We start from the raw sequence: 24,341 nt of genomic DNA, 5'->3' as shown, positions 1-24,341 counted from the left end.
CTCGGCTCACCGTGATTCCCGTGAGCCCTGGAACCGTCAGTCTGGATACAGTGAAACTGTGAAAGAGGACGTCGTGATGGAGTGAAAAAGAAAAGTTAAGCAGAGCATAGTCTAATGATAAAAATTTCTGCATTTGAGATATGAATTCAAAGTCATTACTTCTTTTCACTTTTGTAGTTTTGTGTATAAAGCAAATGTTAGTCAGAATCATGATTTCGATACTTGCATTACATTATTACAATCCAAAGCTTAGGCTTCAGCCAAGGCTACACAGGTCTAGTCTCCCGAGGGGTTTCTTCAGTTTAAATAAAAAATAATAATAATAATAATAAATAAACACATAAATAGAATAAATAAGCGCGGTGGAGAGTAATCTTCGCTATTAGAAATACAATTAATTCTACCTTTTTATTATTTTACTTTTACTTTACGAATGGAAGACTAATCAGGTCGGACATTATCAGCCACACCTATTGTGTGCAGATTCCGCAGAATGACAACAACAACGTAATAATAATAATAATAATAATAATAATAATAATAATAATAATAATAATAATAATAATAATAATATGGCTCTAGAGTCTAGGCATATGCTATTGGCTTCATAACATACTAGGCTATATTTCAGATAGCAACAATATATAGTTGCGAACACTCCACAGTCTTGGTGTGGTATACTTCCGTCATTATTTTCTTCATAGGCCTATAGGTTTAATTAGAATTATATAACCGAGAAGAGCGAAGTGCACTAGGGCTACGGAAAAGGCGAGGGAAGGCAAACTGAGCCGTTTAAACAGTTAACGTCTGGTTAAACCACACCCATAACTACATCTCCGGTACGTTCATTACATTAAGTACATTACTATGGTGGCTAAAAAATAAAATTAATCAAGTATATACGTCTTCTCATATTTACCATAATTAAAAATTACTGTTTTATTGTTTCTATAATGATCTAGCTGATATTTTGATGAAAAATATAGCATTGATACTTTAAACCATGCTTAGTGAACTGTATCTTTTTTTGAGCGAAGTTGCAAAATGCTTCGTCGTTGCCAGTTAGTGACTTTCGAATGAAAATCACTGAAATCGGGTCACAGCACTTTTGCTGCATGCTGTACAAAGGATTCGAGCATTTTTGTCTCAAAGTGGAATAGTAGCGTGCTATGTGTGCAGCATTTTGGGTCTAGTTTAAACCTAGTGGTGTGTTTGATAATCTTTATATATATTTCCAGTTCATTAAGGTACGTCATTGCCAGTTTAAAATATTCATTTACTATGCATGAAATAAAATTATGACCCTAGCTTCCAACGTCTACTGTTACTTCATAGCTTTTGGGAATATGGGTTAATTTTTACTCTGTATCTTGTTAACGTTTAAGTGACCGGGCATTTTCTGTTCCCATTCCATCTGTTTGTTTAACGCCTAACTTTCATCTTGATTGTTCCTTAAATCTTATATTTCAATTTTACCAAAGCGATAATTACTATGTTTCTATGAGAACAATGTTTTTGGGAAACAAAAATTAAAACAACGCAGTTTATCGCACCGTCGTAGACTAGTTTTCATTGCATTAGATTTGTGTTGTTGTTACTAAATTTTAGTTTGAATTCGTGCATGTGTGTGTGTTTAAAAACTAACCGTCATTTTGATAATAATACACGCTGAATAAAAGGTTGGTAAGTTACTATACATCAAAGTGAAACGGGCGAAAGTTTATATTGTGAGTAACAGTGAAATCCCTTATCGCGAGGTCATTCACAATCACATTTTTCTCTTTTTTTTATTTTATTAGCATCACTTTGATTAGTGAATTGTCTTTTGTTTTATGAAAGTCACACAACTTGAGGTTATATATTTTCTTTTTTTCTTTAGGTGTATCTGAAAAACTAACCCCAAAAATATCGGTGCAATTCAATGTGGTTTTGAAGTGATGTGGTGATAATCCTGAAGTCATTTCTTATTAGTCTAATCTATTCAAATATTATGCAGAAATGTACCTTTTTGGCTAAGGCCATGTGTTTAACTGGTTTTTTATCGATTCCCATACGAAATCAAATTGTTTTCGCTTATGGAACTAGCACGAGCTCAAGTATTCAGTCCAGTTGAAATCAAGGTCGTTTAAATATACTCTGATTATTTAAAGGACCTTGGCTGAAATATTTTCATGGGATTCTGAAACTAACTACAACTTGAGTCTAAAAATTGTGACAATAGAATAGCCTTTTCACAGAAATATGGGTTCCATGTGAGCTTTCTTGCTGTAGAGTCGAATTTCCTCCTTGTCCTTCCTTTACCCATTGTGTTCCTTTGAGATAAAATTGTACGACGTAAATTCATCTGCTTCTGCATATTCCAGTTCCTTCCTCTGTCACCTTTACCTGATATAGTTCTTTTATTTACCAAAACGTGCATTTTTATAATATAAATAAAGCTTTGCTTTTTTCCTCATCCCTGTTTCTGAATCAATATCCACTTTTATAGTTACTAATGATCAAAAAAGATTTGGTGTATATATTCCATTCCGTGTTAGTGTACCTGTCTCACTTGTCCCAACCTCTGAACTGGTGAGTAAGAATCTAGTCCTTCACATGCAATCTAAACTTGCATCGTTCATTGTGACTCACTTTTGCTTGTACTTGAATATTCAAAGCCACCATATTTCACCATCTCAGGTCATTCTTCACGTACACTTTGAAAATCCCTTTCAAGTAACCACTGAAAGACATCGAGTTAGCGCCATATCGATTTTTAGAAAACTATTTTTCATTGACGACATAATATTTTATTCTCTATTTCAGGTCACCGGTGCAGTGGCATTTCTGCGTTTTGCCCAAACCTTGTTTAGTCGGCGACTACCTAAAAGCGACCTGACCGAACCAGAGGCGAGAAGGTCGTGCAAATATTTAGATGAGAAACGCATCGTGGAAACGAACTAAAGCTTTGGAGAACTTTTGTGGGTTCCTGATGCCCTTATGTTTCTTTACGAGTCAGACACTTATATATTGATTGTTTTACCCACGATTTTACTGCGGCGTCTCTCGTCTTCCTCAGTGCGTGACTTGTACGTTGCCCGTGACTGACGGTTTTACGTCATTCGCAAGGTTAGGTTTTCCTATCACGCAGTATTTTCATTTCCATCGAATTAACTTCGTTCCTTTAATGATCTGCTTTGCCTGTGATTTGGGTCGTTTTTCTTTCCCACAAAGGCAATTTATTTTTCATGCTACACAGTTCTTCAAAATAAAATATTGCAGATTCATTCTAACTAAAAGAACTGTACTTTCTTTTATGATGATAAAATTTATTTTAATAAACAAAAAGGCCTCATGTTTTACGTTCTATAAAAACACACACACACACTAAGTTAAATGGTGATGACATTCAAATTGCAATATGAATAAATTTGCTCAAAAAGGATAAATTATTTCGGTAGTTGACATGATACATGATTCAACTTTACAGCGTATAAATTCCGCTAAAACTGAAATCCAGAGAGAGAGAGAGAGAGAGAGAGAGAGAGAGAAGAGAGAAAGAAGGAGGGCTGGCACAGGTGACGCTCATTGTGTATATTGAGCAAAAGGATAGCCTCTCTCTCTGTCCTCTTTCACCACCTCATATCTCTAATACCCAAACACATATCATAGTCACAGGGGGCTGAAAGGCAACACATAAGAAACGGTTCTTTCCTGCCTTAAAAAGTGGGTTATAGAACAAAACTGTCACCTGGCTACAATTCAAGAATATTCTCTGTTTAAGAATTCTGGTCATACATTATTTAGTGTTTCTTCCTGCAAGTCAGACTCTTTAAAGGAGAAGTGATGGGGTGCAAATAAGATGGTTATTGAAATTTTCATTTACTTCTTGCTGAATATTTTAACATCAGTGGCCTATTGAACAGCGCACATAGCCAGGATTCAGGTACACTCATATGCCAGATGCACGTGTGCACATAAGAACATAAGTTTTACAATATATATATATATATATATATACTATATAATAAGACCATATAACACCTAAATTTATATATATATATATATATATTTTATATATATATATATATTATACATACATATTTTTCCTATATAACCCATAGTGCTGTCACTATAGAATATATATATATATATATATATATATATATATATATATATTATACACATACACATATATATATATATATATATATATATATATATATATATATATATATATATATATATATATATATATATATTTATATTTGTGTGCCTGTATACTGTTTGTAACTACAATTCATATACACTCACATGTCCACCACTTGACAGTCTCCAAAATCTTTTCTTTGTTTTTGATAGTTTAGATTAATGACATCATAAGACCATGCAATGACTAAGGTACTACTCACCAAATCGGTGAAGAGATAAGACTGAAAAAGTGAATTACTGGGGCATATAAAGTAAGAATAGGAAGAGACTTAGTAGAAAAATAGTAGATAATACGGTCATCAGTTTCTTGCATGGAACCCTTATCAAACATGTGGTAATGGGAAATAACTTAAATTTTTTTTTTATCCTAAAGTAGAAGCCATTATTATATCTTAAATTAGCTATAGTATGTAAATATATAAAGTAAAGTATATATATATATATATATATATATATATATATATATTTTATATTGATTTTATTTTTATTATATATCCTATAATTATATACACATTATAACACTTAGAAAAAACACATACAAAACACACACAAAACAAATAAATAATAAAATATATATATATATATCATATATATAAATATATATATATATATATATATATATATTTTAATATGTTTTAATATATAATACGGTTTTATGTATTTTTAGATGAATGGTATATAAAAATATATATATATATATATATATATATATATATATATATATATATATTATATATATATATATTCATATATAGGGCATATATATATTATATATATATATAAATATATATATATATCTTCTTCTTCATATATGAATATATATATAAATATATATTCTATATATATATATATATATAGTAGTATAGTATATATATATATATATATATATAAAAATACAAATATATATATATATATTTTCTTTTATAATATAAAATATATACTATATATATATATATATATATATATATATATATATATATATATATAACGCCATAATATATATATCATTATATAAATATATAAATATATAGATATATATATATATATATATATATATATATATATATATATATATATATATATATAACTATATATATATATATATATATATATATATATAATATATATATATATATATATATATATATATATATATCATATATATTGCATATATATATATATATATATATATATACCATATATATATAATTCATATCTAAAATATATATATATATAATAATTAAAATGTGTGTGTTTAATGTTATGTGTGTGTGTGTGTGTGCTTGTGTAAGTGTGTGTATAAGGGAGCATTGTAGTTATTACATTTATATATACATTCATTTACACAAATTTTGATTAATTCTATTAGCGTGTGCTTAGAAAAGGGTATATCAATGTGTCTGCTTTCTTCTTGGCCAGGTAATTATCGCTACCTCGTTCTGATACCCCGGAGGTTTGTTCGATCCTTCGTCGAGTATGAGATTTTCTTTGCATTTCTTCATTTAGGTCTCCAGGCTCAGTATGACAAATGTTTCTAAAGAAATCATTTGTGGCTGTTAAAAATTTACGACAAGCATACATAAACATATATATATGTCTGGGCATTGCACGGTTTCCGTATTAAAAATTTATCACTATAGTAACTTTCTAAATCAGCAACATAAACATAAACATATATATATATATATATATTTTTTAGTATATATATATATATATATATATGTATATATATATATATATATATATGTTATATATATATATATGTATATATATATATTATATATATATATATTGTGACTAAGTGTCCAGTGCCTGTTCTTCAAATCAAACCTGCATCTAAGTGCTTGATATTTGATTACCAAACTTACTTATTTATTCAACAATTAACTAGTTACCTCACAACAGCCAGACACCTGAACCTCATCACATATACAAAACAACTGATTTCTCTATTTTTAATAGTGATCCCTAAATAAAACTTATCAGTTATCAAAGACAGCAAGTTCATTAAAAATTGTGAGGTAAAATCTATTTTACTACCCAGCAACATTATAAAGTTCGAGTATTTTTATTTATTTCATTTCCCAGGTTCGAGCTCAATCACAATTACTTAAAGGAAAACAAAAATTAAATACCAATCAATCTCTAATTCAAATAAAAATTACTCAAGATTTGTAATAAAATTAAACTGATATAATATTTTAAATAAAAATTTATTTATAAATTCAAAGATTAAAAACATTAAAGTCTCAGTAAATAATTATTACTTGAAAACAAAACAAAAAATTGGACTAAATCTGAATTAATCATCAGTCAAAATTAAATCAATAATTACTTTACCAATTAATCAAAAATTATTCAAGTAAAATTTAATTTGTTAATAACAAAAATTTTAATTCAAATTAATGTTAAAGAAAATAAGGAAATAAATCAACTGTATAAAATGTGATACAAAAGATACAGAAATATGGTCTTACAAAAATTCAATATCACAAAATGTAAAAGCAAAAATTAAGGCAATAGCAAAAATACCACTATATGTATAAAGAAAAATTCTTCAAAAGATAAAATCATAAACCATAACATGAAGAAATATTAAAAAGGGAGAAAGTATCTTTGCTCTCAAATCACTGTAAATATTATTTTAGTCACTAAAAACTAATAATTATGTCATTAACTTGGTGTGAGACACAAATGTGAAATGTTTTTAATCAGGACAGTACATTATACACACACCTAATAAAATACATTGTTCAGATAACTCAGACACATTTACTAAGGATTTAAACTCTTAAAGGTTATGAGGACATCGTCTACCAAAATATCAATTATGTTACAACAGGACATTCAAGTCCCAAGAGCGAGCGAGAGAGAGAGAGAGGGAGAGAGACCTTAGCATGAAAAGCAGCTCCTTTCAACACGGATAATGATTGGTATCTTTTAATGATGCAAAACAAAAACCTGGGCATGTACATGGTGGTAGGATTTTCCACCCAACAGTGTTTTGATCAAGTCCTTTAATGTCTTGTACACTAATGGAGTCACATGAGAAGGTGTTAATCTCTCAACAAAGTTTTGAATAGTGACTAAAACAAATTGCATCCCTATACAACGACAAGGGCTGCTGTCCCTTCTTATCACATATACCACGCTTTTGTCCTCTCTCAAACCATAGAGCATTTAATCACTGTAACTTTACGCTAACATGAATACAAAATTATACAGTATACAAAATAAATCACATACTACGGGAGATTAGATACATTATGAAAACCACTGCATAAGACCCTCCCCAGAAGATTGGTTATCCGGCTTGAATCCAACGATTCTAATGGGATAAATAAGCAGCAACCACGTTGTTCTTTGCTGCAAATGGTTTCGCTCAATATGCTGTACTTTAATATTATAGGTTGTGGTCAGACACAGAGACCACCGGAGAGTCATTTCAAACTTCTTCAATGCTGTTTAATTCTAATTCTTGATCGTTGAATACACTTTCTAATGCTTTTTCAATTTGAAGACATGAAACTCAATGGGATGGAAAAGTTCTGTTCATCTTCTTGAAGTAGTACAGCTCCAATTCCACAGTCAGAGGCATCAACCTGTATCACAAACTTTTTACTGAAGTCTGGAGCCCGAGTTAAAATGGCTTTACCTTCTCAAAGGATTCTTGACATTCTGGAAGTCCAAACAAACTTAGCTTTGGGACTAGTTAAGTCAGTTAAAGGAGCTACCACAGCTGAGAAATTTGGACAGAAATGCCGATAAAATCCAGCCATGCCCAAAAATCTTTGTAGCTGTTTTCTAGTAGTAGGTGGGGCAGCCTTAGGATCACATTAGCATTTACTGGAGCAAGAAGGCCTTCCCAACTTGGAAACCCTAAGATACTGCACAGTTGCCTTTCCAAACTCACTTTTCTGTAAGTTGACTGTTAGTCCTGCTTCCTTTAGTTTCTTGAACACTTTCCTTAAATCTTCAGATGTTCTTCCCAGGTTGCAGAATAAATCACATGTCATCAGAGTATACACCACTCCTTCTTGGATCCTAGCAGCTGATCCATCACTTTCGTTGAAACATTGCAGGTGCATTCATTAGACCAAATGGCAGAACAGTATACTGATAAAGTCCAAAAGAGTAATGAAAGCTGACAGCAACTTAGCATCCTCATCTAAGGGAATTTGATAGTATCCTTTCAACAAGTCTATTTTGGAAACAAACTGGTCTTGATCAATAAGAGGCAAGGGATAATTGTCAGCCACACTGATGGAATTCAGTTCCTATAATCAGTACACATCCTAAATGAGCCATCTGGTTTCTTCACTAACACAGACAAGGAGAACTATAATAACTTGAACTGGGTTCTGCTAATCCATGCTGCAACAAATATTCAACTTCCTTTTTCAAAACATCTCGATGAAAAGGTGATAGGCAATAAGCTCTCTGTTTGAATGGTTTGCCATCTTCTCTGATCTTTATCTCATGCTTTGTCAAGTCAGTACACCTAGGTACATCTGTAAAAATTTCAGGGAAATTTTGAATCATCTTCCACAATTCTTTGCTTTGTTCAACACTCAGATGTTTTAGTTTATTCTCCAAATTTTCCAAATATTGAAGAATTGTTCATCTTGCTTTCAGCTCCCAATTCATAGCCATCATCGTCACTCTGTAGATGAAGTTGTTTGGGTTATAGACACTATTTCAATTCTAGTCTCTGAGAAGTAGGGTTTCAAAAGGTTCACATGCATCTTCCTCTGTCGTTTCCTTCTTCTCTGGTGTTTCAGTCACATAAGTTCTGATCACTTAACTTCTCTGTTATCCTGTAAGGACCTTGAAATTTATTTGTAAGGGGAAATCTTTTCACTGGTAAGAACACTAGAACTTGCTGTCCAACACTAAAATTTCTTAGCTTAGTCTTAGCATCATATTTTCCCTTTTCATTTTCTCTTGACTTATTTTCAAATTTTCTAAAAAGAGAATTTTCTAATCACTCTTAATCTTTTCCTCAAGTTCTTCACATATTCTCCTTGGACTTCCTCTTGATTTTCTTCCCAATTCTCTGCAAGAATTTTCAATGGACCTCTCACGTCTCGACCAAAAATCATTTCATTTGGTGAACATCCCATACTTTCTTGATAAGCATTCCTAACTTCAAATAACATTAAAGGTAAACCAGCATCCCATTCTCTTCCTGACTCATTACAGTACTTGGTTAACATACTTTTCAAAGTCTGGTGGAACCTTTCCAAGGCTCCTTGAGTCTCTGAATGGTAAATGGTAGATAACTGCTGTTTCACTCCTAACAAGTTCAACACATCCTGGAATAATTTCGAAGTCAAGTTCGTTCCTCTGTCACTTTGTACAATTTCTGGAATTCCAAACTTGGAGAAAAATTCCACCAATTTCTCAGCAGTTACCTTTGCATTAATACTTCTTACAGGAATCGCCTCAGGATATCTTGTTACTGGACACATTAATGTAAACAGATATTCATGTCCTTTCTTCATTTTTGGAAGTGGTCCAACCACATCTATTATCACCTTGCTAAAGAGTTCTCCTCTAACTTCTATCAGTTGTAGGGGAGCTTTCTGAATAGTTTCATTCGGTTTTCCAGCTATCTGGCATGTATGACACTCTCTGCAAAATCTGCTAACATTCTTGTGAAGTCCAGGCCAGAAAAAATACTTCATAATCTTTTCAACTGTCTTCCTGACTCCCATATGTCACGACTCGTGTGCTACTGCTACAGCTTGTTTTCTCAACTGATATGGAATCAAAATTTGATGATATTCCCCCATTCAGCATTTCCTGGAATATCTGCAGGTCGATGCTTCCTCATTAGCAATCCTTCCTTTAGGTAATAAGAGGTAGGAGTTTGTTGCATCTCTTCTTGATCAACAACTCTGAATAACAAATCCACCAACGTTGTATCCTCTTCTGCAATTCCATTAACTTCTCTCTAGTCACTTGACCAACTTCAAGGGCTGAACTCTCAATATCTGCCAACTCTGCTGCTATAGTTTCACTACTATCTTCAGGAACACTTTGACTACTGAGTCTCTTCAATAACAACAGGATCCTCTTCTTCTTGGAAACTTTCTTCATTATTTACACTAGGGAAACTTCACTTTCCTGAAACAGCTCTTCTAAGCTTAAAGATCCTTCACTTGATTCTTCTGGTACCAGCAAATCCTCAGTTTCTTCACTTCCATACGTAGTTCTCTTCAGACTCCTGGTAGTTACACAACTTGGAAACAGGTGGGTATTTTTCTTCTCTATCTCTACCGTACGACTAATCCTCAACGGTTTGTCTGTCACTGTAGGACAAGGAACAAAGGGAACACCAATAACTTCATTACCCAGTAAAACATGTACACCTTCAACAGCTAGTGAGTCCTTTACAGCAAAATCAACATTTCCTGTCACCAATTCACAGGACAAATGCAAGGGCATATCAGGAGTTACTTCTTCTCCTCCTATAACCCTTCAAAATAACTGAATCTCCAGTGAGATTCTTCTCCAACTGTGGATGAGCACCACGAACTACCACACTATGGTTATCTCCTGTATCACGTAATATCTTGACTGGTACCTGCACAATCAAAGAGAGTTGTCAGCATACCTTCATAAATATATGGCTTAAAAGCCTCCAAACTGTTCAGCCACTCACTGCTTGAAGTTGCATTTCCACTGGTTGCTAAACACTCTGCTTGTTTAGTTTCATTTTTCCCCACACTGCTCCTTCGTAGTAGGTTTTACCTGGTTACCTTTATCACCTGACCAACTGGTTTGGTCTGCTGTTGCATCTTATAACAATCTCGACTGAAATGTCTTACTCTTCCACACTTGTAGCAAACAACATTAGTCTTCTGTATCTGTCTTGAGAACAGACCAGAAGGTGAGGGTTTACCATTCAATTGCTGAGGGATGTATCCTGACTTTGTACTGGCACAGTTATTAGAAGGGTTTCTCAGTTGTCAATGTTCTTAAAATTTGGATGAGACCTAAACCTGTGGGTTGTTGGTTCTGGTACTTGACATTATAATTCTTTCTGCTGCTTATTATATTGTAATCTTCACTCAGGGTAGCAGCTTTGTCAAGTTTTTTCACCTCTCTCTCTCTCTTAAATAAGCTCTTATGTGTTCAGGAATTCCTCTAAGATATTGTTCTAAGACTACTAACTCCTCAAGTTCGTCCATAGACTTAACTTTAGCAGCCTCCAACCATCGTTTAAAACATCTTCCTTTTTATAGGCATAATCCAAGAAAGTCATCTTGTCATCCTTCTTCAAAGATCTGAATCTTTCATTATAATATTCAGGGGTCATCTGGTAAACTTGTAGCACATTGTGTTTCAGTACACTTGTACTCTTTTACACTGATCAGCTGATAAGGCTAAATAGGCACTTCTTTTTACTAATGAGAACACTCTGTAATAAGACTGACCATTTATCTTCTGGCCATCCCATACCTGTAGCCACTTTTTCAAAGTGCTCAAAAAAACTCATCTGGAGCTTCTTCTGTAAACTTTAGAATTAACTTCTGCACTCTTACTACATCAAACACAGGGTCTGCATTACCTTGGACATAGTTATATGGGTTTACAGATAATGTGGACCGAGCTCTGCTTAACTCCAACTCCCTTTCATGTTTTACTATTTCTCTGTCTTCTTTTTCCCTTTTCGGCCTGTATCTGCAGCCTAAGTAATTTTTTTCTCTTTCTGATTTCTCTCACCTTCAGTCTCACTTAATCAAATTTTCTTCCGTTTCTAAACGTCTAAGCTTTGCTTCTGCATCACCGGTCTCTTTCTCTTGCCCATGTTTATCTATATGTAAATTCTACCTCAGCTGTATTCAACAATTCATATGCCTCATTTAACTCTTCTATCTACTTTACCAGAGTTTATCAATGCCTGGATTGCAACACATTTGATTTGTGCCTCAATCATATCACTAGTCACATTACCCCCACATATCACTGCTAAGAGAGTCCACTGTGCCTTAGTCAGATGAGATTCAGATAACTTTCTTGGATGGAGAACTGCTAAAAACTCCTGAACTTCAAACAGAGCCATTTTCTCTAATTTACTCAACTAAATAATTTACAATACAAAGCAAAACAGCTAAATGGTCACTCTCCCTACCAAAATATATCCCTAACACCACCAGTATAAACCATAAATCAGAGTGATATTCTGTTTTGTTGTCCCGGGTCTGGGCACCAAATATTTTGTCACAAAGTGATCAAGTACTGGTTATTACGCAAATATTAAATTACCTCACTTCAGCCAGATACCTGAAACCTCATAACAATAATATTATGACTGAACACTCTGAAGGTAACAGTGATCCCACAAAACTTGCTTATCACTTGAAAAAAACAGTCAATCTAAGTTTATCAATTATGGGTGAAAGTACAACTGTTAATAAACAAATAAACTTTGGGGAAAAAGGGCATCACCCATCAAACACTATAATTGTTTCCCTGGTTCTAATTCACTTTAAAATCAAAAGAGAACAAACAGATACATCACTTGCCTTGTACACACACACAAATCAATCTCTATTCACTGGTGGTCAAAATGAAACACTGTGCTTTTAAAACTTTAAACAAACAAATTTATTTCTTAGTTCAAAGTTATAATTAGAGTTCACAATCTCAAAGAAGATTTACTATTACTTGATAACAATGTAAGATTTAATTAATTCTTAAACAAGTTTAATTCACAAAACTTTAATTTATCAAGAAATTAAGTTAACTGAGCAAAATTCAAACTATTAAAGAATTTTTGAAAGAAATCTCAAGAAATGGAAATCAGCAAAGTATTCAATGTGTTAAAGTATCAACACATAATTTTATAACAATGTGAAATTATAAACACATGAGCACATAAGAAAAATATGAAAACAAGGACATATTAAAAATAATATGCAGCAAAAAATATACCAACAGCAATTTCACTAAGACAAAATCTATTAAAAGATTACATCTATCTCTCAAAAAGATTAATCCACTTTTAAAAGATCATATCCACCTCTTACCAAAATCACAAATTAACTTTTTACCAAAATAACACTCAAGTTTTTACCATGGTAAAAACAAGCAAATAACACATTACCTTACTGGTCTCTGCACTCCATTACACAACTCCTTATTCCTCAGTAAATACACTTTTTTCACAATGCCTGTACAATGCAAGTATTTTTAACCATTCACAAAACTTATATGTTTTTGTGGGAGAGTGACCAAATCTTCACACTCTTCTACGTTATGATGGGTGAGAGAGAGAGAGAGAGAGAGAGAGAGAGAGAGAGAGAGAGAGAGAGAGAGAGAGAGAGAAAGAGAGAGAGAGAGAGAGAGAGAGAGATTGCCACCTTATCCTACCAGATAATCTATTCTAACTAACTACTTTTGGTTCACCAATGCCTGTTATGACTCCATACCTGAGTTGCCAGTTAGTCATTTAAAGAAAACAGGTTTTGATGACAGAATCTTAGAATAAACTGAGTTCCTCTCTTTTGGAATAAACAGAATACAGAATTTCTTCTTCTATAGAATAAACAGTCTATTCTTGGATTTATTGTGGCTCAGAAAACAATATATGTTTTGCCCTTATTTACAAATGATTGGCAGCCAACTTCCTGCCTGGACACTTTTTAAACAAACACAGGTCTCTGAATGAGTCTCAGCTATCAACCTGTCATTCCTTTATCAAAGATAACATGAGTGCCCTCTTTCGATACCCATTTCTTTGTGCGGTTACGCACACAGCTGTCATCTAAACATGACCACAGGATGATCTTATCTGATCAGTTCACAAAAATAGCTCTCTTTACAGAATCTGAAACTTCTATCTCCCACAAAACATAATGTATTAGATGCAAAAAGGATACATAACATAAATAAGCATTGCACAACAATACACATATTACAAAAATCACCTCATTACACTTCACAACACATGAGATATCTGAAAGAAAAATCATATAAAAATACAGACAACATATATCAAAAATACAGAACACACATTACTTTTTGAATATTCACATTTAATAATATAGATAGATAATGTGTATTATATATATTGATGAAAAACTTATATATATATATATACATACATACACACATACTGTATATTTATTTGTGTGTTTCTCTTTGTTTGTCTCAGTGTACACATGCTCTGGATATTTTTTTCATCACATAAGAAGGCCTCCATAGTTCCTTGAAATTCACGCCCTATGTAGGAGGACAAAATACAACAAGACTTCAGTTTTCATGGCTTTATAAAGTTGAATTCAAGTCATATATTAAGTAAAAACCAAAAGACCATAGCTTTATGTTGATCTCCACAGACCTCAATATCTAGAACTAAGAATTGACATTACAGCTCCAGTCATGTCTTAATTTCGAGCTCACTAAGAAAATTTTCTCCAAATCATGTTTGTAGTGGCGCAAGGCTCGGAACGAATGCAAATTGCTTGTAATGATTTCAAAGTGGGAACACAATTTGTATATGCCTGTACTTTTGTAATGCAATATTTTATATATATATAGAATATATATTATATATATTCAGAGCTTTATATTTGTATATATATATTATATATATATTTTTATATCTATATATATATATATATATAATAAAGAGAGAGAAAGATGAGAAGAAGAGAGAGAGAGAGAGAGAGAGAGAAGATCTGTTGTCTTCAAACAAAGGAAGACAGCAATCACAAAATACAATGTCTGGGCAAGCAGTTTTTGGAGTAGACCAATATCTTGACCTGTCTTGAAGCATAAAGCCTGATTTCATTAACAGCGCTGTTTATACCTGGGTGACACTTGAGTTTTTAAAGCAACTCCGATTAGATATGGAGTTCATAAGAACTGCCACCATGAAGCAAATTTGTTACATACGCCTCCTAAATGACACTCATTGTGCAGTTTCTCCCAACGACCTTTAAGACTTTATTATGTCAAACAGCGATTGGTACACATCTTTAAGGCTGTTATAAATATAAATAAATTACCCATGAAAAGATTAAAACAGTGAATTTTGATATATGCTGTCCTTTTCGTCAGTCTTCACAATGATGAGTGGGAATTTGACCTTGGCCTCTTCAGCCTAAAAATCGACCCAGCTGTAATGGGGACCAGCATCAGCTGGAGATATGATGAAAGTGTGTTGTGTGTGTGTGTGTGTCGCGTGTGTGTGTCAAGGTATATTTGTTCCATTTACAAATTACCATCCACACAACATATAAAAATAAATAAATAATAACGCCTACTTGTGTATGTACATAAACATATGATAACAGCACACTTCATATTTCAATGAAACTACAAGATCAAAGACAGCGCTCCCTTTTAATTATCCGTCATTCCTCAGATATTTTTCGCCTTTTCATAAATTTCATTTCAACGTAAAAGTAACAGAAGGGTAAAACTCAACTGCATATAGATGGGGTAAAATTAGGGTGAGGAATATTCTTTCTTTATAAAAGGGAACAGCTTTTGTTCCAAAGTAGCTTTTATGTAATAAGAAGAAGAAGAATATATATATATATATATATATATATATATATATATATATATATATATATATATATATTTTGTTCCAAAATCGCTTTCATGTGATAGAAAGAATTAATATTATATATATATATATATATATATATATATATATATATATATATATATATATATATATATCTGAACTCATTTAAACAAGATATAATCTACAAAAGATTTTAATAAAAAAAGTTATAGGCTTTTTTTTACGGCTACTAGACGATGACGGACAATCTTTAAAAGTTTGTAACGTTTTTTAAAATTAAAATCTACGTTAGATACCATCCAGAATAAATAAAGTCCTTTTTTATTCATTGTATTTAATGCACAGAACAGGGAATGTTGAAAAACGAAGAATAATTATATATATATATATATTTATATATATATATATATATATATATTATATATATATATATATATATATATCATATATGAGATATTTTTCAAGAAACATGCCAAAATGTCTATCCTGGGTCAAAGTATTGTTTAATTTAATTTATTATATTTTAAAATGTCACTTGGATATGTAATTGAAAGCTTATATACATATACATATATATATGTATATGTACATATAATATATATATATATATATATATATATATATATATATATGTATATATATATAACCTTTATATATATAATTCTTCTTTTTTTCAACATTCCTCCATCAAACTTTAGATCTCTATTTCAAAAGCAAATAAAGAAAATGAAAAAGAAAGTCAGTAACGAAAAAGAAACGCTTTAAACTGAATAACTTTACCCATATTTTAAAATCACATACAAACTCTTGTACCAAATAACCTTTCTTTTTTATGATCGACTCTGGTAAAAACACCCGAATCCTTCTGCTAGAGTTCACTGGGCCAATCCATGAACCGCATGTCATATAACAATGCTCTGCTAAATCAGATAAAAGGGTTCCAAGCCACCCTAACGCTTAAATTAATATACTGGATCTCATCAGCTGCAGAAGAGGGCCTGAGAGAGAGAGAGAGAGAGAGAGAGAGAGAGAGAGAGGCTAGAGAGAGAGAGAGAGAGAGAGACCATGACAAAGAATAACTTCTGATAGAACAAACATGTTGTTTCACCTCAGCCATAAACAGCCATAAACAGGTGTGCATATTGGGAGAGAGCTTATGGTGAGTTAATCCAGAACAACAACACCACAACAACAACGGTGACAACGGCAGCAGCAACAACAACAGCCTAATTCACTAGTTTGACATCCAACGTCGCCACGTGCGATATGACCTGACATGGGAGGCGATCCGTTATATCTAACAGTTGCCTTTGGGATATATCAATATTCCAATTTCCGTTCGAGATGTTTTTAGAGGCCACGAGTCACTTATTCTGTATATAGGAAATGACGGCATATTGGGTTTTGTATATTCATTTTCCAATGTCTATACATTTATTCATTAGTAATCTTTCTCATCTTCCATCTTTCTATCTATAAACGAAAATCGTCTGGGAAAATATGAGAGGAAATGATCAGCCAATTAAATCTTTTGAATTTTAATAAACTGAACTAAACAGCTGACAGGAATTCAACTTTTAGTGACGCCAATTGGGCTCATTACTTGAGGTACAAACCGCTGGTTTCTTTAGCTGAGATTTCATACAGAGCGAAAAAGGAAAAATCAAAATGTTGTTATGGGCTTACAGAAAAATATATGAACCCCAAAACACATCTATTCTATATGATTTCATACAGTTGTGCAATTCATAAATTTCTGACTGGACACCATCTCATTTTTAATTCTCTGACTACCTCAAACATGCTCACGGTCACTGTGATATGACAAAAGAAAAAAAATGCTGAAGATTTCAGTAACTGAGTCGAATCAGCCATTTTAGTTAAAGTCTTAGGCTGTACTTAGGTCTTCTGCTGAATATTAGAACCAACTACAAAGAATAAATCATCTGTTTTTTTCTTTAAATCAGATTTTGATGTGGGTATTCTCGTGTACATTTTCGTTTGTTAAAAAGTCAGAGATTGAGAAAGCATAAACTGAAGAAAATTAACTGTTTAAATCATTACCTTTTATACACAGGAGTTACTTGTGTCACCAGAAAAGCTAAAACTAGAGGGCCACCAAAGGAGATGAAGGAACACTTGACATACTGTATTTAAAGTCTTGTCATCGGCCCTATGAGATTATTCAGTTGTATTTCAATTATACTTCTGGACTGTCTGCAAAACTAACGAAAAGAGTGTTCAAAAATTGAAATTATAATACTGTATATTATGTTAAAAATACTACTATACAGAGAAAACTGAGTATAACATTTGACCTGAAGAAACACACAAAAACTGCAAAGGCACCAGTCATAGGAAAATAAAATAATGGCTGCAATGAAAGCATACAACAAAAATTCTCAATTAACTAAGGATTTCCATCCGATTCACTTCTAACACTACCTCTGTTCCCCAATGATTACAGCCGATAATTTTCCTATCCGATATCACATGTATTTTCATATGATTCTAAATTTAAGTCCCTGGGTGTTTTCTTAAGAAAAAGAGAGAAAATGAACCAAATCTAATGGGGTAAACCCACAAATGATCCAGTGCAAATGAAACTCCCATTTGGCTCATTATCATTTCCCTACCTCAAGAGGCGACGGCCAACTAAGGTTTAAAAATATTCAATTGAATTTATTGAGGAATTTCTTTACGTAAGAGGCAGCTAGTCTGAGGAATTATCATCAAATGAAACACACTTAGCAGAACTTTGGCTGCCATGATGACAAGAGCATAATGTCTGTCTTGTTTTCAAATTGGCAACAAAACACCTTTCTCTGCCAGTTCTTTTAAATATTATTTACGGTACCTAGGTCATGAATTTGTTCTGCAAGCAGAGAGAGAGAGAGAGAGAGAGAGAGAGAGAGAGAGAGAGAGAGAGAGAGAGAGAGAGATGAAGGGGTTTGGATTTTTTTATTTTAAAACGGCCTGCTTTTCTTTGAAATAATCTTGCATCTGGTTCATGTTAGACGCAGACAAACGACAACAGTGAATAATGTGGTATGTCGGAGTAATAAGGGGCTTTTTGGATAATTGTTGCATTAGACTCCTCATTTAACGTTACACCTACGCATATAAACAACATATTATATAAACGTATAACAAAGACGCAAATTAAACGACAGGTAACAATTTACAGAAATCTGTAAGAAAAATCCTTGATCATGAGATAAGATCATTACATATTTTGCTTCTTATCTGAACATTAAAATTATTATAAAATTTTATAATTTCAGTACATAATCCTTTAGTCTAAAATTCTAAATTTATTCTATACTACAGGGAAATTAATATACTAATTTTACTTCTGCTCCAAAACGTTATTACCGCTTTTCCAAAAACATGTTAAAAATACTTTTTTTTAACTGATACCATAAAACCTTGTTATAGAACTAATTAGAGTGCCATTCAGTGTACATAGGAAAGGAGAGAGCTCCTGACAAAAATCCAGATCCTGTGACTAGCGAACCCAAAGCCCTTTCCAAATGAGCACTATCAATGTTGACATTGCATTTTCCCGGTTGAAGGTATCCTTAAAATCCGATCCCTTTGATGCCAAAATTTCAAAAATCGTCCAAAACAGACTGAATATAAACCTGACAAAAGAATTTAAAAATTATCTCTTTTTGTTAAATGATCTGTTTTTGGACGTAATTCATGTTGTAAATTATATTTATGCTTGTTGTAACTATACCTGGAAGTTTCAGTATCAATAGCTGTCATTAATAGATGATCTCAAGAGGCCGTATGGCGTAAAAAGCTGACAATTAACAAACTGGTTTATTGACGTTTTCATATCATTCTTTCAAGTAAGAAAAGACCAACATAATGGTTGGTTTTAGCCTTATTCATTTTAAGACGATAGATTTGTATAAAGAAACCCAGGATGATTGGGCAAATAATAATATTTTTTCGGCTGGAATTAGGGAGATTATTGCACTATTCATATCATATCACCTCTGAGGTTCCAAGATGTTGTACAGTGCTATAGTTTTGATAATCAATATTTCCGATAGCTCTTTGGGACCTGACTTTCCAGGCGCTGGTCAATACTGGTATTTCCCTTCAGGTGAATAAACATTCGAAATGTCCTTTGATAGTACATTTTTAAAAGTGTTATTGAACCGCTGCTTTTGCAAAAAAGTACCGCCACAATGGGGATTCATATTTTAATTTCAATTCCGACATTCGTGGATGGCAATAAATAGAAAACCATTTATTTTTCTCCAACAGTTTGGTTTTCTAGAGTTTAAACGGTATAAGGTTCCTTCAAATCGAACGCCATCTTATAATTGAGCAAACAGATTTTGATTATCATGACAGATCTTTCAAGATCGGCGTAGCCAACGAATATAAAACAAAAATACAAATTACACTGGATTTCGTGTTTTCTGGAATTCCTAGAAAAGGAATTTAAACTAATCTGAAGGCAGCTGTCACCTTGAAAATTCCTAACCATAAATTCAGAAAGAATAAAGCCAACACAATATTCCATCGTCCCCAAAAAACAAGACTGGAGAGAGACGCCCAACTATAAAATCAAAATTTTACACCTGGATTCAGGATTAAAATAACAATGACACAGACTCTTGGAAATTCTAACCCAACAGTTTACCTATAATGCCTTTTCAGCCAAATTCCTGATTAACGTCCAACAAAAGCCAGTCCTTAACAGACACACAAATATGAAATACCTTGCCTCGACAATGACAAATTTGTATATCAGTTTTACTGGTAAATCACTCCCCAGAGATTAATACAACATAAAGGTCAGTATTATATGGCCAACAGAGCTCAGCTATTTTTAACCATATAAATAACCACAACCACAGGATAAACTGGAATGCGTCTCGTATAATTTATAGGAGCAATTGTCGGTTCAAAATCCAAATGGTGGAATCAGCCCTGATTAAACAAAGAAATGCGTTGAATCTGTCAAAAGGATCATGGGACTCATATATTATAGATTAATCTTCTTCAACCAGCGATTAAGAAGATTAACCAGCTATCAGCTTGGAGTGACGTAAATTTGACCTCTGGATTTTTTGGTATAAATACCGCCTGTCTTTATTCCTCACTTCATTCATATACTTGCAGTAGAGGGAGAAATCTGGTCTCTTTTTATAGCAATAACTTTCAACTTTTATGAGTTTATTAGATGGATTTCTGTTTTTTATATATTTCATATATATATATATATATATATATATATATATATATATATATATATATATATATATATATAATTATATTTATAAATTTATATATATTATATATATATATATATATATTATATATACACACACACTTATTACATATATATCAGGTAAATATATATATATAAATATATGCTAGTAAACTCTTGTGTGTGTGTGTGTGATGTTGAGGTGAGTCTGTTCCAGAATAGCAAAATTAATCTGACTTCAATTTGTACCAGATATTGTGTATATGTAATTGTATATTCTTCGTGGTCAGTGATTGCATAACAGTATGATTATCACGTATATATATATATATATATATATGCTCCACAAATGGAAGGGTTTCTATATATATATATGTTCTTCATTTTGTATATATATATATATATATATATATATATATATATAAATATATCCTTGTATATATAAAAAATAAATATATATATGTATATATATATATATATATATATATATATACATATATATATATATATATTATATAATATATATATATATATATATAAATATATGCCTATATATATATATGTATATATATAAATATATATATATAAAATATATCTATAAATATACTGGAGTGCTGCGATATATTCCACTGTCGTATATATTATACTGAAGAAATATAAAATATATACATATATATATATATATATCATATAAAAGATAGATATATATATATATGTAACAATATGTACCTGGAATATACAATTATATATAGTTAGTAGAACTATAAAACAGGGTTAAATATATTATGGTATTATATATATTATATATATATATATATATATATATATAATATATATATATATATATATACGTATATAGATAAAACATATATATATATATATATATATATATTATATATATATATATATATATATATATATATTATCTGTTATCTCTATACATCCTCTGATATTTTCCTTCTCTCTCTCTCTTCCTATTTTCGCCAGCCAGCATTCCAGTACCGCATAAGTAGTTCTGTTTTATCAAGTTCAGTCAACCGTTCTCGGGCCGATTTCGTTAATTTTTTCTGCGTCACTGTAGCCATGATTTTATCCGTTTATATTTTTTTTCTCAACAATTTATTAGATGAGAACCGTTCTCTTATTATTTACTTAAATGACAAGCAATCGTTAGCACAACATATATAAAAATGTATATTATTACTGTATATATGTGTATATAATTGATATTAAAGGATATATATTGTTTTCTGATTGTATATGAATATATATACGGTGAATCTGTGAATGAATAGTCATAAATATAAATATAATTTTTTTTTTTTTATATATACCCCATATTCCATATACCTCGATCATTTTGAAGAACAGAAGTCATAATCTGACGGCTTCATTTCAGGCAGAATAATCTTCTCGATAGGGATGTAAACGTTCCTCCCTCAATCAAACATATTATTATCTTAAAATTCCTCCAACGTTTCTAATAAAAGGGGAAAATTAAAGGACGTATTTGTAATGACAGGGAATAAATAGTCATAAATAATGAATAAACAAAGTTTCGATATATATATTTAAAATCATTGAATATCCATAATAATACTATATATAGTTCAAAGAACAGAAGTACAAGATAAAAACGAAAGAACAAAAAAAGAATAAAAGCGTATCATCAGGAAGAATACAATAAAATTACTTTTAAAAATTGTCTAAAATCAAGAAGTGTTTGTGAGATAAAAACGAAAGAACAGAATGAAGCAAAATAAAGAAAAACTCTTCTTACCAAGAAGGGTCAAGACAGAATCATGTGTGTACAGCTGAGTGAGGATGGTAGAGAATTTAATGGGGAACTAGTTGTTTAATAAATAATGATTCAAGGATAGCAATAAACATTACTTGTTTGGCCTATGATAGAGAAATCGTTTTTATCAATATATGTTTTACAAATTTTCGAATGGTTTCTATGCTTGAATGCTCTGGTTTGAGAGCTTCAGCCAGTCCGAAAAACTTTATCCTTCCTGAGATTGGATTCTGACTTTCCAGTAACTGGGCGTGGATCCGACATATGTCCCAGAGTTACACTTAGGCAAGTATACTTATATACCACGTTAGAGGTCAAAAGAGTGGTTTAATCGATCTTGTATCTGAAAAAGGAACCAATCATTAGTGGATTTTTAGGAATTAATTTAGATTAATGGCACCATAATGTTTATGAACAATTTAAAGTGAACCTTTGTCGAGAAGAATCATCATGTAAAAATGGAAATTTGGCATAAAAGCTAATTTTGGTACTGTACAAGGTTTGGCGATATTCATGGAATTGTTTGTGAAGAAACATGAGCTTTAAAAACAAGTTCTTGTGGAAGCAATTTTCACAAAATATGCAGAAAGGAAACCACCTTCTGATGGAAGGATTGCCAGTTCGATGTGTTAAAAAGTTCTATGAGGAGAAACAGAGTCTCAGTTTAAAGTCTTGTTTTTTATGACTTTAAACTGAACTCTATGGCTTTATATATATATATATATATATATATATATATATATATTATTTATATATGTGTATATATATGTATATATATATATATATATATATATATATATGGTTATATGTATATATATATATATATATATATATATATATATACATATATATATACATATATATATATATATATATAAATATGTATATATATGTATATATATGTATAAATATATATATGTATATATATATATATATATATATATATATGTATATATATATATATATGTATATATATGTATATATATATATATATATATATATATATGTATATGTATATATATATATATGTATATATATATATATATATATATGTTATACGGAACAAGATCAACACTTGTTTTGGAAGTGTACATAGTGTGATCTTGGCAGTAACTTCAGGAAAAAGACGCAAAAATAAAACTCGGAACTAGATCTCACTAGCACTTTCCCCCTCCTCTCTCTCTCAGCCTCTCTGTCAGCAGAAAAAATATTTAATTATTAACATGAGGACTCCACGGAAGACGCCATCAGGTCTCACGAAACGTGGAGTAAATAGATCCTGATTTGCATAATGCTTCGAGACAACGTCTTCACCTCAGAAGATGAAGGAATTGGGATTGGAGGGCCCTTTGCGCTGGCTTTCAATATGAATAATTTGTTTTTTTTTTCGTGTTTGAGTGTCCTTGCAGAGGAAAGGAGAAAGAGAGATGTGATTGAATGAGAGTACTTGAGGAGTGGGCTAATTTTCGTGGAAAGTCACTAAATTTTAGCTCAAGTTAATGTGCGTTTTTGGCATATTTCTTATCAGATTCTCTTGCTTTATCGTGTGTTGTATGTATGTATGTATGTAT

The sequence above is a fragment of the Macrobrachium rosenbergii genome, chromosome 12 (assembly GCF_040412425.1).
Source record: "Macrobrachium rosenbergii isolate ZJJX-2024 chromosome 12, ASM4041242v1, whole genome shotgun sequence".
NCBI classification, from domain to species: Eukaryota; Metazoa; Arthropoda; class Malacostraca; order Decapoda; family Palaemonidae; genus Macrobrachium; species Macrobrachium rosenbergii.
Note: the sequence above shows the minus strand (reverse complement) of the source record.